Consider the following 17,435-nt stretch of genomic DNA (forward strand, 5'->3'; position numbering starts at 1 on the left):
GAACTCTGTGAGTTCAAGACCAGCCTTGTCTACAAGAGCTAGTTCCAGGACAACCTATCAGAGTAACAAAGAAACCCTCTCTCAAAACCCATCCCCCAAGAAAAGGAGAAGAAAACACAAATGAGTGAATCCCATGAATGAAAACTTCAGGATGCAAACAGGAAGCACACAGGCAAGGTTGTCCCATAGAATATACATTGGAAGAGAGAATCTTAGGCACTGAAGATATATTGGAAGAAATGAGTATCTCAGTTAAGGAAAATGTTAAATCTAATAATTTCCTGGAACAAAACATCCCCACAATCTGGGACATTATGAAACAGCAAACCTAGGAATGACAGGAATAGAGGGAAAAGAAAAAACTCTGCCAAAATGTGTATATAGTATTTTCTATAATAGAATACAACTATTCTAATTTAAATAAGTGCCTATGAAGGGACAAAGAAGCGTACCAAACATAAAGTAGTTTGGGGCAGAAAACAGACTCCTATTGCCACATAATATTCAAAACATTAAACATAGAGAGCAACATAAGAATACTAGAATCTGCAAAGAAAAAGACCAAGAAACATATAAAGTCAGTTACAGGTGACTTTACAGTGAAATTTTAAAAGCCTCAAGTGTTTGTACACATGTGATGAGGATCTAAGAAACCACAGTTACCAGACCAGATTACTGTTCTCAGAAAATTACTAATCACCCTAAGTAGGGAAAATTTGACATCCCATGATGAAGTCAAATTTAAACAATATTTATGCAAAAATCCAGCCCTAAAAATGTAATAGAAGAAAAAATCCTATCCAAGGAAATTAACTTCATATAGAAAAGCAAAGGAAATAAATAACCTGACAATTTGAAAACCAATAGCTCAAAAAGGGGGGGGATAAACACATACTCTAGACACATGCCACCACCACAACCACCACAAGCAAAAACAACAATTAACATGAATAAATACATACAATTCCTGATATTTCAATATCAATGGCCTCAACTCCCCAATGAATAGACACAGATTAACATTATGGATTCAAAAACAATATCCATCCTTCCACTACAGACAATAAAACACCCTTCAATATCAAGAATAGATATTACCTCACAAAAAGGACAGGAAACAAATATTTCAAGCACAAGAGCACAAGAAACTAAGAAGCAAGCTGATGTAGACATGCAAGATAGACTTCAAACAGAATTTAATCATGAGACAGGGAGGAACAGTACTCAGTCTTCAAAGGAAAACACCACCAATATGACATTTCTCTTCTTAAATTCTGTTTCCCAAACACAAGGACTCCCACTTAACTCAAGGTCCTTGTCCTGGTTGGTTTTTATTCCATGTGATATAAACTAGGATCATTTGGGAATAGGAACTTGAATTTTATGGCATTTTATTGATTAATAATTTACAAGGGGGGGCAGGGTACCGTGGAGCTGTACTATTCATCTAAGGTAGTACAGCAGTATGTAAGAAAGGAAACATTGATTTTAGGTTTATTAATAATGAGAGGGGGTGGTATAGATTTGCATGGGATGGGAAGATCTGGGAGGAATTGGGGGCAGGAAAACCATAAGCAAAATATGTTCTGTGAAAATATAAATGAAATTTCACAGAAAAGAATAAAATAAAGAAAACTGAAGCAGCCAGGCAGAACAATACAATCAGCAGTATTCCTCCAGAGTCTCTAATTCAGTTCTGTCTCTTGGCTTCTGCATTAAGTTCCAGGAAGAATTGCCTGCATGATGGCTGTGTATTTTACTGCAAGGGACTTAAATCCTTTTCTCCCACAGGTACTAACTGAAGTCAGGTAGTCTAAAGTCATCCGCTGAAGTGGAGATGAAGGACAAAACATCCAAACAAACAAAAACACAGGGGCAAATAAGTGGAGCAAATATGCGGATCATTTGATCACAATATTTTAAACTTTTGTTTAAAAACCATAAAATAATAATGGGGCCTGATGTATGACTAACAAAACAAAAATAGTCAATAACCATTAATTTTCATCATTATTTTACTCATTGATATTCCTAGGTAGGAGAAAAGCAACTGCAACTTGATGTATAACCCTTGTAACTATAAACAAAATGAATGGTTCTTTTTTGTTTGTTTGTTTTTCAATACATGATTCTCTGTGCAGTTTTGGATCATCTCATGGTACTTGCTCTATAGACCAGGCTGGCCTACAATTCACTTGAGACCTGCCTGCCTCTGCCTCCTGAGTGCTGGGATTAAAGGTCTCCTCCACCACAATATTGCAAATGAATGCTTCTTAAAAACAGAAAAAAAATTAAAAGTTCTGCACAAGAAAGTACTGGGAAGATGACAGTTTGCTGATTTTCCAGAAGTAAACACTATTAGAAAGTTAAGATTCCAAACAAGAGTGGAAAACCACTAACATAACAATAAGAATGGTGACTCCATTTCTTAAAATATTTCTTTTTCCTTCCAGAGTAAACATTTCAGAACCTCTTATAATCACTCAATTATAACCTGATTCCTTTATCAAGGACATGTCTAGGTCTTGAAATCACTGTACTCAATGAAAATATTGTGAAATGGAAGACAACTTGCTTTACCATGTTTTCAAGTGAATATCAGTTCTGATAAAAGAGACATTGACTTACTTGCCAAGTAGTTTTTCAACTAAAACAGCCAAATAATACTACAAAACTATTAAACATTCAGCCATGGCTGATTGAGGAAAGATTTTGAGTTTTAATTTCAAATGTAAATTTGTTGTAAAAATGTGTAAGAGGAACGTTTTGTTCATACAGTATTTACATTCTCATTATTTCTAATTCAAAGGCTCAGTTAACATTAGTCCACTCAGGACTAAATTCACAACAAGATAAACCCCTTGTTGAAATTACAGTGGTGATTCTGTCTCTTTTTTCCTTTTCTTTTTTTAATTATGTTTAAATTTAAATTAGAAACAAGGTTGCTTCACATGTCTATTCCAGGTCCCTTTCCCTTTCCCTCCCTGCCCACCACGCCCTCCCACAAACCCCTCTAATATCCCCTCATTTACCCAGGGAGAGTGAGACCCTCCATGGGGGTGTCCATAGTCTGTCATTTCTTGCAGGGCAGGGCCTAGGCGCTCACACAAGAGTCCAGGTGAGAGTGCATCTCTCATTGTTGGATGGGTGCTCAAAGTGGAATTGTATACCTGGGATGAATAATGATCTACTACCCAAGGCTCAATAAATTACCTAGGCCTCCTCACTGACACCCACATTCAGGGGATCTTGTTCAGTCCCATGCTGGATCCCAAGCCATCATTCTGGGATTCAAGACCTAACCCCAAGCCGGGCGTTGGTGGCGCACGCCTTTAATCCCAGCACTCGGGAGGCAGAGGCAGGTGGATCTCTGTGAGCGAGTTCCAGGACAGCCTCCAAAGCTACAGAGAAACCCTGTCTCGAAAAACCAAAAAAAAAAAAAAAAACCTAACCCCAGTCATGTCAGCTGTTTCTGGGGGTTAAACCAGCCCAGTCTTAACCCCTTTGCTCATCAGTCCTCCCTCTCTGTCACTGGATTCCTTGAATTCAGCTAAGGGTTTGGTTGTGGGAATCTGCCTTGGCTTCCATCAGCCATTGAATGAAAGTTCTGTTTCCCAGACTCTTTCACCATGGATTGTAGGCTGGCATACACTGGTGATTCTCAAGAATGAAAATTACAGACCAAATATATATCAATATAGTTAAGGGTGCACAACACAAAATAATAATCGCTGATTAACAGAAGCCTATATTATAGTATATAAAACACATATGCAAATCACCAATTTTTATTAAGGCACTATAACACAGGCTCTTTTGTAGCTCACCTTATTGCAGGAGGGTTTGCCCTTTGTATTGGCAATAACAAGTATAACAACTATGGGCATGTTCACTCTTTTTTTTTTTTTTTTTGGTTATTCGAGACAGGTTTCTCTGTGTCTTTGGAGGCTGTCCTGGAACTCACTCTGTACACCAGGCTGGCCTCGAACTCACAGAGATCCGCCTGCCTTTGCCTCCCAAGTGCTGTGATTAAAGGCGTGCACCACCAACGACCGGCTGCATGTTCACTCTTGTAATCCAAGCATTTCTTGAAACATAGAACAAGTTCTCAGATTAAACTTTGGTCATGGTTAGTTGAGGTTACTTGAGAATCTATCTCAAAAATGTAAACTAAGCCAACACTAGGAATAATGTCAAACCAAGACAAGATTAAAAAGAAGGGGGTATACAATGAGGGATGCAATTAAATGCTCAAAAATTAAGAACACTGCTAGTTTTCTAGAGCACATAGTTTTGATTTCCAGAATCCACATAGAAGCACAAGACAAACATCAATACTACTTGCAGAGAATCTGGCCTCTATATGCACCAAAATCCCAGTGGTATACAGACAACACACGTAGGCTAAGTTCAAACACAGAAAAACATAAATAAAAGCTGATGCCTTCTTGTAGGAAATTTGCTAAGAAAAAATGGAGCAGGAGTGGCTACATAATGGCTTGGGCTATAATAGAAACATAAAGAAGCAATAATAGTATAAAGCCTACTCCAGGGTTGCATACAGTATCTCTCTGATCAGTTAGATTGAAGGGCACTCTTGGATTCTGATTATGTTTAATCTCTTACTCACCTCATTTTAATTCTGGCCCCTATATTTACTGAAAACACCAAACTGATCTTTTTTTTTTTTTTTTTTTTTTTTTTTTGGTTTTATGAGACAAGGATTCTCTGTGGCTTTGGAGGCTGTCCTAGAACTCGCTCTGTAGACCAGGCTGGCCTCGAACTCACAGAGATCTGCCTGCCTCTGCCTCCTGAGTGCTGAGATTAAAGGCATGCTCCACTACCACCTGGCTTAAAACTTTATTTCTCAATATGTCTGGACCTTTCCATTACATTGTAATTGTTAGCAAAAGAAATAGCTTCACTTAAATACACATAATCTCTCTCTGTTTACATGGGAGTGAAAATTTATCTTCAATTTAAGTGATCTGAACTCAAAATTCCAAATTTCCAACTGAAAAAAATGAAATGTCCATACCAATAAATGTGTAAATGCAAGAAAGACTTACATTTGTTATCAGATTTTACATTTTCTGCAATACAAAATCAACAATTTAGATATATATTAGAAGATAAAAATAACTAGAAGACAAATGATATTGTACTGAGTTCATAAATGTAATTCCAACTCTTGGAATGTAACAGAAATATTCCAAGTGTGAGACCAGCTTGGTCTACATAGATGAAATCCAGGTAGACTACCTGGTGAAACTCGCTTAAAGATACCAATTAATTAGTTACTTTAAATTTGAAAACCAGGGCACCTGGAATTTAGCTAGAACATCTTTAGACTTTTTGACAAAAAGAAATAAACTTCCTTACACACAGTCTCAATGCTATCCTCCAAAATCCTTGAGTTTTTATTCAAAGATAGGATACATGGAACAAAACACAACTTAAAATCTAAGAAGTCATCTCAAGGACAATTGTCCTTCTGTGAGAAAAACACAGGTGAATTAAAAACTAATACAAAATATTTACTAAGCAAAGGTCTTGATCTGTTTACTGAAGGTACATCAAAGACCAATATTACCATATATCAAACAAGCAGTTCTAAGGAAGGGAAAACTTAATTGATAGAGCATCTGCCTGGCATGAGCCCAGCATGGGAATTACTCTAAGATGAAAATTGTCTAGAATAGTGGGGCTCCTAAGAAATACAAAAAATCATAACTGTAAAACTAAATCAGCTTGTTGAAAGGAAAGCTGAGTAATAAAGATGATTTAGAATAAATCCTATAGCCGGGCGTTGGTGGTGCACGCCTTTAATCCCAGCACTCGGGAGGCAGAGGCAGGCGGATCTCTGTAAGTTCAAGACCAGCCTGGACTACCAAGGGAGTTCCAGGACAGCCTACAAAGCCACATAGAAACCCTCTCTCAAAAAAACCAAAAGGAAAAGAAAATTCCTATAGACAGGGGACAAAAGGATATACACCAAACATAATACACATAGGTATCAATGAAAAACAAGATTATTCTTTATCTCTGAATCTAAACCTATGCAGCATGAAAAAATGAGCAATAATTTTATTATTTTACATATATAAATCATAAGCTCAACATTAACTTGGTTTTTTGTAATAACACCAAGAGAAGAATATACTCAGGTAAATATGCAGTTCAAAGCCACCTTGGCTTCCGAAAGACCATGTCACAAAATAAGTAATAATGGTCCAAAATGTTTAGCCACATTATTATTATCCCTTTTCAAAACACAACCAACTTTAACATTAATTATTCATATAAAAATGATCTCAGGCTGGTGTGCCGTATATACTTTAACCCCAGGGATCTAGAGTCAGAGGCAAACAGACTTCTGAATGTAAATCCAGACTGCTCTACTCATCAATTCCAGGCCCAACCAGGATACATGTTGTGAATGTTTCAAAGAACCTAAGCAAAATGATACTTCTCTGCCAGTGATATTAGGTGGAAAATAATTTATTCATCTTCTCCTGAGAGGAACCAACAAATTCCAAGTATTACATTTTGCAAATATGTGTTTTATGCTACCAGAAAGAATAGGTCTAAGAGGTCAGAACTTTACAGAGCATGCTGCTATATAAAAAACAAATGATAAATAACAAACTGAAAAAAATCAGTCATGTAAAATACATTGAATAAGTGTTCCTTATATTCTAATACTGACTTTGAAAGAATCTTTGTGGATGCATATGTTGGTGCAGGAACATTTGTATGATATTTGTATTTTTGTGTGTTGTATGTGCTTTTCTTTGTCACCGCCCATTCTTGTGTGAACTTAAGCTAAAGATTCAAGCAATAAATAAATGTAAACCATGAGGAAACATTGCTTCCTTTCTATCTCTCTTGCTTTGTTATATACTAGTGCTAAGTTCACTCTCTTATCCAACTCATGCTTACTTGCTTAGAGATACTGTCAACTCACAGGAAGACACTTTAAATATCAATAATAATCAATACAGCCTCTTAACCTGGAAAACACAATCATGTTAGGAAGGACTACACCATTTCATCTAGTTCTTCTCTTTTGCTTGAACTACTGTAGCTAGAGTAATTTCTTTTAATGATATGTTATTTTTTAATAACTCTATCCCTTTTAAAGATTTATTTATTAAGCATTCAGTGTTCTGCCTGGACATATGCCTGCAGGCCAGAAAAGGTCAACAGATGTCAACATAGATCATTGTCACTCAATGGTTGGCTGCTGGAAATTGAACTCAGGGCCTCTTGAAGAGCAGTAAGAGCTCTCACACTCTGCACTATCTATCTAGCCCATAACTTTACATAACTTCATGATGGCCTGCTCTCTGGACCCAATAAATGGCCAGCCAGACTTTAATTGATCATCTAAAATTTATCACCATACTACTCACTTTTAAAGACTACTATTGTCACCACAACTGACATTTGTGGGGAATGAGTGGATGCTGGAATTAGAAAAGCTGAATAAAAGATCAGGAAATACAGATGCAAGTATCAACAGCAGAATACAAGACACGGCAGAGAGAATCTCAGGTGTTGAAGACTCATTAGAGGATATATAGTCATCAACCAAAGAAATCTCAAAACAAATAAATACCAAACATAAAATATCTAGGAAATATGCAACACCATCAAGAATCCAAACCTGAGAATAATAGGTGTAGAAGAAGGGGAAGAAATACAGCTCAGTGGTACAGAAAAAATATTCAAAAAATCATAGAAGAAAACTTCCCTAACCTAAAGAAGGATATGCCAATGAAAATACAAGAATCTTACAGAACACCAAATAGTCCAGACCAGAAGAGGAATTGCCCTTGCCACAAAATAATCAAAACATTAATCCTACAGAATAAACAGAAAATATTATGAGCAGCAAAAGAAAAAGGCAAAATACCATATAAAGGCAGACCTATCTGAATTACACCCGACATCTCAATGGAAACTATGAAAGCAAGAAGATCCTAAACAGATGTCCTACAAATGCTAATGGAACAAGGATGCCAGCCAAGACTACAATTTCCAGCTAAGCTTTCAATCACCATAGATGGAGAAAACAAAACATTCCAAAAGAAAGGCAGATTTAAACAATATATATCTAAACTACAGAAAGTATTGGAAGGAAAACCTAAACCCAACTAAGGTAAGTACACTCACAAAGACATAGGCATCAGGTAATCCCACTCTAGGAAACACCAAAAGAAAAAGGGAGGAGAACCTACACACAATAACACCACTACCAATAAATCAAAAACAAACAAGAAACAACAATCAATGGTTATCCCTCAACATCAAGGATCTCATCTTGCCTATAAAAAGACACTGACTAGAAGAATGTATATGAAGACAGAACCCATCCATCTGCTCCAAACAAGAAACATATCTCAATGTCAAAGACAGGCGTTACCTCAGAGTAAAGTGTTGGGAAAAGATTTTCCAATCAAACGGACCCAAGAAACAAGCTGGTATAGCAATCCTAATATCTAACAAATGAGATTTCAAGTTCAAATCAATCAAAAGAGATGAAGAATGACATTTCTTATACATCAAAGGAAATATCCATCATGATGAAGTCTCAATTCTGAGCATCTATGTCCCAAATATAAAGGTACCCACATTCGTGAAAGAAACATTACTAAAGCTCAAATCATACATAAAAATATCACACAGTAGTAGTAAGAGACTTCAACACTCTGCTCTCACCACTAGACAGGACCTCCAGACAGAAACATAACAAAGAAACAAAAGAACTATTAGAAATTATAACCCAACTGTGTTTAACAAACATCTATAGAACATTCCACCCAAACACAAAGGGATATACCTTCTTCTCAGTGCCACATGAAAGGAACCGTCTCTAAAATTGAACACAATAGGAAACATAGCAAACCTCCACAGATACAAAAAAATTGGAATAACCCCCTGTATCTTATCAGACTGGAGAATAATCTTTTCTAGAATTAATATAACTTTATGTAACAGCAGGACTTAATATTGGTTGTGACCCTATAATGGTCCCTTGAGCATCATTTAGAGGACTGCTTTTTAATGGAGGGAATTGGCTTTTCAGATGCTGTTAAAATGGGTTTGTCTCCTTTGGTATTGGAATATAACTGGTTAAACCTGAGTAACAAATATTTATATCTTATCATACTGTAATCTAACAGGCTTTGTTAGCATACTACTTGGCATTGGAGTATTTGGGATGCAGTCCTCTATGACCTAAATTCTATTTAGTAACTTAATGTCTCCTAAGAAGATCAATTCTACTGCCATCACATCTACATTTCCATATCACAATGTAGCAGTGGAATGCTCCGCTACACAGGAAATATTGTTCACATGCTCCACACAATTAACTCCACATGATTTCAAATCATAAATATTAAACATTCAAAGTGCAAAACTTCTGTAAGATTCTAAAGAGACCAGGACTCTCAGTTTGACAAATCTTTGGTTTTTGTTTAGTTTTGTTTTTTTTTTGTTTTTTTTTTTTTTTTGGTTTTTCTCGAGACAGGGTTTCTTTGTGGCTTTGGAGGCTGTCCTGGAACTCCCTTGGTAGTCCAGGCTGGTCTCGAACTTACAGAGATCTGCCTGCCTCTGCCTTCCGAGTGCTGGGATTAAAGGCGTGCGCCACCAAAGCCCGGCGACAAATCTTTGTTTTATAGTGACATCCGAAGCACTAAGGTCACATACATTTAATAGGAATGTCAACAAGGATATTTAAAAGCACAGTCCCTTGCTAGGTGGTGGTGGCACACGCCTTTAATCCCAGCACTGGGGGAGGCAGAGGCAGGCAGATCTCTGCAAGTTCAAGGCCGGGCTGGACCAACAGCCTCCAAAACAATACAGAGAAATCCTGTCTCGTAAAACCAAAAATTAAAAAAAGGACAGTCCCATTCTCAATCATCTTCACAGGCACAGCCAGCAGAGTGAACACACTCAGAGGCTGCCAGCTGACCCAGAGAAATTCAAAGACCATTCAGGACCTTTAAAATTACATGGAAATAAACTATGGCACACAGGGCCATGAGGCAGGAACATGGCGAACTCTGCCTCTGACCACTGACTCCCAACCAGCCATGGGAGGCCCCTCCACGCTGGCTCCCATGGCTCGACTGGGCAGTTCTCCCAGTCTCTGGATAGTAGCCCCAAACTCACCATGTCGTGGTTTTCAAGCTCCTCTCTGCTCAGCTCCCTACAGCAGCACTCACAGCACAGCAGGCAAGACCGGCAGAACAGTTTCTCTGAAAAGCAAATCCTGAAGACAGCAGCAGGAAGGACCCGCCACGGTTTCTGAGTGGCAGGTTGCCACTAGGTACTGATTGGTTGGGGAAGCATGAGTGGCAGGAGCTCCTCAATGTGGGTTATACTATGCTCATTGGTTCCTGAACCTGCCTTCCTGGAAAAAGAACTTTTCTCAGTCAGCAGATTTGCATTTCAATAGCATTTGCATCTGTCTGGATCAGTGGACCCTGGTCTCCATAGGAGCTTCCTCTTCTTTTTTCTGAACACAAAGTAGTCAACAAAATTTTACAGCCCTCTGTACTTTGTGTAGTGCAGTCAATTTCTGTCATGCTGGTGAAAGAGAAATATTAACAACTGAAGAGTGTAGCTGGGTGTTGGTGGCACATGCCTTTAATCCCAGCACTTGGGAGGCAGAGGCAGGTGGATCTCTGAGAGTTCCAGGCCAGCCTGGTCTACAAGAGATAGTTCCAGGACAGCCTCCAAAAGCCTCGGAGAAACCCTGCCTCAAAAAAAAAAAAACAAACAAAACAACTGAAGAGCAATTTCAAGAAACAGTAGGAGAGGTTTGTTGTGTGGCTTCACACTGAGGTCAGGTGACCTGAACTTCCTTTCTATACAGATGCAATAGGGACTTCAGACAACCTGGAAAGAAAATCAGGACCTAGATCACAAACAAGATAATGGGACTTTCTACCATCAGAAAGGTGGATGATGGCTAGATTGTTTTAGGAGTTACATTCCTGAAATCCAGAGTTAACTGTTGACAAAAGATAAGTATTACAGAATAAACCTGATGGAATATTGAATACTTAGAGAATAATGGAGCAAGGAATAGTGTGTTTAGAATCAGTAATTTTAGCCAGCACAACTTCCTCAGTGGGGACTGAAAAATTTAAAAACCACATTTGCATTATTCATGGTTCTCTGCATCAACAGAACTGCCAAAATAATGGAAATACACTACATATTTGTGGAAATGGATTTATTAAAATGTCTTAGGTGTTGGTCCTGATAGTCCAACAATGGTTGCCTTCTAATAAAAATTTTAAGAATTCAAGAGTTGTTCTTTTCATGAGGCTGAATGTCTCAGATGGTCTTCAGTATACACCAAAATCTCAAGCAAGTGGCTCTAATTCTGATAAAGGAATGAACTGGTACCCAGGGCTAGGACAAACAGTCAAATATATATGTACATATAAGCAGCCAGTAGATGATCGGATTCAGACAGGGGTTTTGTATTCATCCATGGAAAACCGAGGTCTGAACCTCAGGAAATTCAAATACTTCTGCCTTCTGAGTGCTGGCATTTGAGGTGAGCAGCAGCCATCAAGCAGATGAAGGTGGATATCACCTCAAGTGATCCTGATTAAATATGAGTCTGTAATTTCAAAATCTATGGAAAAGTCCCACACAGGTATACACAACTATTTGAGTTTTCATTAATTGCTGAGATAGTCCTTTGGACTACCAAGAATAACCATGACAACAATCTAGGCACAAAAAAATGAGATTTCTTACCTGAAGGAGACAGGGGGAGCCTGCGAGTTATTTGCAAAACAACACTTTTATTTTTTTTGGTTTTTCGAGACAGGGTTTCTCTGTGGCTTTGGAGGCTGTTCTGGAACTCACTTGGTAGTCCAGGCTGGTCTCGAACTTACAGAGATCTGCCTGCCTCTGCCTTCAAGTGCTGGGATTTAAGGCGTGAGCCACCAATGCCCGGCTATAAAACAACATTTTCCTAAGCAAAAAATCATGTGAATTTTACTTAGGGGGTAAGACACATTAGTGGAGTATTCTCCTTATACCTAGGAAGGCTCACATTTAAAAAATCCATTAATAAACATGATCACAATGTAAAATCAGAGACATTTAGGGACATTTTTACTTCAAAGTCTTGCAGAGATATAAATTATAAAAATAGGTAAAGAAATGCCTTTGGCATGTTCATCTTATACCACAAGTTCTTACCAGAAAATCAGGTAAATAGCACAGTGAAAATCTATATGCTGCCTCTCAAAGTTGAGGTTTCATCTAAAGATACCTGCAACAATGGCACAAATCTCACAGACACAAAAGTTTCAGAAGCCAAATACAGAAACTTAATGGAAATGCTACTTGTAGGCACTGTATACATTACTCTTAGATGAATCATTATGACGAGCTCTATTAACCTCAGAACAAAGCTGTTTTTGCCTCTGAGCAGGGTGGATAGGCAGATGATCATAGCTGCTAACATGGAATACCAGCAGGAGTTCATTTTAATTATGGCCCCTACTGTGTTCCTCAGGGTTATCATATCCCTTTGGAGAATTCTATTTTTACTGTTTCTAACATAAAAAAAGTTATATGGGTGTTTGGCCTTCACATGTTTGTGAAGAGTACTTCAGAGGCCATAGTAAGGCAGGAGATACTGGGTACAGAAGTTACAGAATAAAGCTAACTTCTCAGTTCTGGAAGTGGATACTGGGTCCTCTGCAACAACACCCAGTGCTATTTATTGCTGAGTCATTTCTCTAGCTCATATTATTACTTAAAATTTATTTCCATCAGTTGATTATTGGAAGATGTTTTATCACTTTCCCCTATTTCCTTCATTAGCTTATTTTCCAAACCCCTTCTAGATTCTCTTGTTTTAAGTGTGTGTGAATATTTATGTTGGAATACATGAATAAAATTGTCTGTATCCATTTTTGTTGGTTGTACACACATTGAAAATTGGCTGATCATGTTATATCCAAGCTTCCATCCCCAGTACATACAGAAGCTTGCTACTGTTTGTAACTCCAGTATCAGGAGTCTGACCCCATTTACCAGCCAGAAGAGGAGACTTACAACAGGAGAATTTTTTTTCAAGATTTGTAGTATATAGTATGGACACAGGCTAGAAGATCATTGTAAGATTTATAGTCTGTACCAAATTGTTTCCAGAGAGACACAAAAATACAGACACAGAAACACACAAACACACACACAGAGTAGGAAGGAGTGATATGTAAGAACTTAACAATGCTCAACATTGAAAACTGGTCTCACATATCAGAAACACAAGACAATTCTTTTCACAGAGGAAGGATGTTAGAAGACTTACAGACTTAAGACACTGTGAGGATTCTTGTGATTTTTAATGTATTTTCTATAACATTTTAACATTTAATAGAAACTATATACAAAAGTTTTGCTATATTTTACATGGGGAATTTGACCATTTACATAAGTTAAAAGCAAGAAGGATAGTTAAGGAGAGCCCAGACCTGTGAGCTGGCTGCTTTTCAGTCAGTATGAAAAGCTGTTTCTATTGCCCAGTTATGTGAGGCTGAGGAAAGGCTTAAACACAGGCTTTTAGACACAGACAGTCAGACACTGAACAGTCAGCACCCAAAAGAGTGCCATTCCGGACTGCAGGCCCTGCCTAGTAGATTTCATCCAAGGCTTAGGAAATCTCATCACAAAAACATCTCTTTCCCAGACACAGTCCCAAAGGCAGGAATTACTACTCTCTTCCTTGCAAAGAATCCTGTAACTTAAATACTAAAGACTCATTCCTCACAAATTCGGTTTATGTTTGCTTATATCATTCTATAGCCCCAAAGAAAAGCAATGTAGTCTGGGTTGTCCATGCTTAGTGAGAGACGATCAGAGATGACTTGTTTGAAGAATGGAAAGCTGAGATCCACCAGTCAAACAATTTCCAGAATCAACCATCAACTGACAGAAGTGGGTTCTGGTTTTCCATTTGCAGTAGTCAATCCACGCTGAGGGAAAGATGCACAGGCTTTCTTTAAATTTCGAGGTACGTGGGATCTGCACGCATCTCCAGTCACCTGCATCTGGCCTGGGCCTCCAGCAATTTCCTTGTCGGAATGATCTTCAAGAGCTAGTGAAGGATCAAAAAGCAAGGGCGACAGAGGGCACAGCATACCATCACCCACAACGTCCAAGTCCCTGCATCCCAGGCAAGACTTGAATTTATGTCATTCCTGCTTCACCTGCCAGTAGCTGGATTATGGGCCTGTGCAACCAGGCCCAGCTAATTGTCTCAGGCTTAAACTTATCATAGTTCAAGTATCATCACTGAACTCTAGGTTTGTACTCTCAGTGGGCAAAACGGAATTACAGATCCATGGGGCAAGCTTCCAGATCGTCTGACACAGACAGTACCAGGAGTCTGCCATGTCACGCATGCACGCACACAGGCACCCATGCTTAGAGAGCCATCCTTTAGTTCCCTAATGAGTGTCATTTTGCAGCACATAATTTTAGACCTGTCAATAATTTATAATTCATCCTCCATCTCATTTCCAGGATAATGGCCAGTTAAACCTGGACACTAAGACCCCACTGCAGTAGCACTAAGGAATATACACAAGACAGAGAAAAACATCTTGATTCAGAAGTGCCTACCAACCTGTTCCAAGACACAGTGCTGTTTCTACTCTTTAATAGACTAAGTTAGCAGAAACACTGTTCCTATTAGCACTGTATGTTTGCTTGAAACCAAATCCAGGAACCCCCTACTTAGTCAGGCATAATCTTTATCTCCTGATCTTCCCACCTTTTTCTCAGAAATCCTGAGATTACAGCCATGAAACACTGTGCCTGATTCCTTTCAAAAAATCTTTTACAGTAAATGTTTGAAAGGTTGCTTGTTGTCACAGGGTCTCTTTACATTGCCCTGGCACAAAGACCAGTCTGGCCTCAAACTCTGCCAGCCTCTGCCTCCTGAGTACTGGGATTATAGGCATGTACCACCATGCCCAGCTAAAAAGTTCTGTTTTGCTATTTATTTTGAATTAGCTTACAAAGCAACACGTTTCCTTAAGTATTTCATAGCTTGTTTTAGTTGATTTCCATCCCCATCCTCCTCACCCATCATTCCATTAAACCTCACATGGGCGCTCTCTACTTTAATAGCTCTTGTGTACCATAGTCTCTAATTTCCTCCATTAAAATCCCTTCAACCTCCACCCCATACATCAGAGGCCCTTTGCAGTTTCCTGGCCTTTATCTAGCCCAAGTATGTTTTCAGCAGTCATCATTAGAGCTCAATACTTTGCATAAGTATTTACATTCTGAGAGCAGTAGCTCTAAATAAGTTGTGGCAGTGCACATCTGCAGTCCCTGTCCTGAGGCTAAAAAGATCAGCCATTCAGACATCAGTGACAGTCCAACAAGGGAAGGAAGAAACAAAAGTAAAGACAACCCTTTCCTGTCAAAGACAAGATCAGGAGAAGGTTCTGTTCTTCCCTCCCCCACTTCCTCCATACAGGTCACCACAGGTTTTGTAGCCCATCAGAAATGCAGCTTTGTTCCAGAAAGCATATGATGTTAATGGCTTAAATTTCAAATTAGAAAGGAGGGAGTAGGGGGGGAGAGTCCACTTTTTGAATGTTTCTAATTTGAGTATGGTTTTTTTTAGACTGTATTATTATTTTAATTTTAAATAGCTTGTGTTACAAGTCAATCCCAGTTCCCTCTCCCTCCCCACCTCTCACATCCGCCACCATCACCACCCAGCCTCCCACCCTATTGCCAATTCCTTCCACATAGGGGATATCTAGAGTCTGTCATTTCACTCAGGGCAGGGTCCAGGCACTCCCCTAGGAGTCCAGGCTGAGAGAGCATCCCCCTTTGTGTTATGGACACATGATGTCTGTTTGTATTCCAGGGATAAACACTGATCTACTGCCCAAGGCCCCATAGGTTGCCCAGGACTCCTCACTGACTCTCACATTTGGGGGATCTGGATCAGTCCCATGATGGCCTACCAGCTGTCGGTCTGGGGTCCAAGAGCTCCCCCTTGTTCAGATCACCTGACTCTGCTGGTTTTGCTAGCCCATTCTTTGCCAATTTGCTCATATCTCCTCTCTCTCTTTCACTGGGTTCCTTGGGTTTGCTTCAGTGTTTAACTGTGGGTGTTTGCCTCTGCTTCCATCAGTCACTGGATGAAGGCTCCAGGATTGGTATAGACATCAGGTTCATTATCAGGAATGGGCATTCGAGGTGGTCTCTCCACTATTGCTTAGATTTCCAATTAGTGTCATCCCTTTAGATCACTAGAGGTCACACTGGTCCTGATCTGTCTTCTAACCTCTAATTTGAGTATGTTAAAAACATAAAACTTAGGGCCGGGCGTTGGTGGCCCACGCCTTTAATCCCAGCAATCGGGAGGAAGAGGCAGACAGATCTCTGTGAGTTCGAGGCCAGCCTGGTCTACAGAGCTAGTTCCAGGATATCCTCCAAAACAATACAGAGAAACCCTGTCTCGAAAATCCAAAAAAAAAAAAAAACATGAAACTTAGGGCACTAATCATACAAAAGGACATTACTGCATAATTCACACTACAGAAGAATGTTCTGGGCAGAAAACCCTCAGCAATCTCTTTTTCTTGGTAACAGAGTTAACTTAATGAACAAAAGTTAAATCAACAATGTAGAAGTATTATAAAGAAACCTTTGAATGTAATTAATACTGGCAGCCATGCTCATATGTTACCAATGGCTCAGCTATTTTTTTTTTGGCTTCCCCTTCACCCACCCTAGATAAGATTTTCCTGTGGTCCTGGGAGGTTGCAAACTCCTAATCCTCTGGCCTTGCTGGACTCTGCAGCTAGCCAAGTGCTACAATTACAGAGCTGGGTATCACATTCAGTCAGAAGTTGTTTTGTGTGTGTCTGTGTGTGTGTGTGTGTGTGTGTTTCCCTGAAACTGGGTTTCTCTGTGTAACCTTGACTGTCCTGGAATGCACAGGGATCCACTGCCTCTGCCTCCCAAGTGCTGGGATTACAGGTGTGGGTCACCATCACCCCACTCAGATGTTTCTTTCTAATGAATTGACCATACCATTTTTAAACTCATAAAATGTCCAACAGATCATAGAAAGACATATATTTAGGCACCTGCTTGAAACCAACAGCTTTAACACACTGCTGGGCCTTGATTCAAGGCCAATAATTTTTTATTATATATTTAAATTAGTAACAAGTTTGCTTCAAGTGTCAGTCCAAGTTCCTTCTCCCTCTCCTCCACGCCCACTCATCCCAGCAGCTACCCCAACCCCCCACCAATCCCCACTCCATTCCCCAGGAAGCATAAGGTCTCCAGAAATCCCTGAGCTACCTGTCAAAAGAGCTGCGTGAAGCATGATGTGAACTAAAGGTCCTGGCAGA

The 17,435-nt window shown here is 39.2% G+C and overlaps 1 non-coding gene across 1 annotated transcript; it reads right to left on the reverse strand.

The window, feature by feature from the left end:
• Positions 1–17,079: 17,079 nt before the first annotated feature.
• LOC121135433 lies at positions 17,080–17,217 on the reverse strand. The gene has a single exon (XR_005872557.1). It is a non-coding gene; the product is annotated as a small nucleolar RNA SNORA2/SNORA34 family (small nucleolar RNA).
• Between the last annotated feature and the right edge of the window lie 218 nt (positions 17,218–17,435).

This window comes from Mesocricetus auratus, unplaced genomic scaffold (assembly GCF_017639785.1).
Source record: "Mesocricetus auratus isolate SY011 unplaced genomic scaffold, BCM_Maur_2.0 Super-Scaffold_100037, whole genome shotgun sequence".
Lineage (NCBI taxonomy): Eukaryota > Metazoa > Chordata > Mammalia > Rodentia > Cricetidae > Mesocricetus > Mesocricetus auratus.